This window comes from Struthio camelus, chromosome Z (assembly GCF_040807025.1).
Source record: "Struthio camelus isolate bStrCam1 chromosome Z, bStrCam1.hap1, whole genome shotgun sequence".
Lineage (NCBI taxonomy): Eukaryota > Metazoa > Chordata > Aves > Struthioniformes > Struthionidae > Struthio > Struthio camelus.
In genome coordinates, this window is record NC_090982.1 from 13,516,860 (window position 1) to 13,517,280 (window position 421).

The window sequence follows — 421 nt, forward strand, 5'->3', positions numbered from 1 at the left end:
TTTAGGACTAATTCTTAAACACGTTTACAGTTTGAAGAAAAATGTACGGTTTTGCATTCATTTTGGATTTAAAGATTATTATATTAAAAAAGGGATTGTTTTCTTTGACTGCATATCTTAAAACAAATACAAAGCATGCTAAACTGTGTGCTGCTGTGAGGTAGAACATAAGCTGTGCTGAGAGAAATCCTGTTGTAAGCACCATGAAACCAAACGCTCTTTGTGTCTAAAGATCTCAAAGGTTTCTGTACGACAGGTGCTGAAAAGAATGCCATATTAAATAGTTCACCAGTGTTTCAGGAGCTAGTCAACTTTCGTTTTTTAATGAAAAAGAGACAACCAGTTACTTGTGGTTTAATCTGAACAGCAGAGGAGACTTGAATATGGTCTGTCCAGGATGCCTTAGGTAAACACATAATAA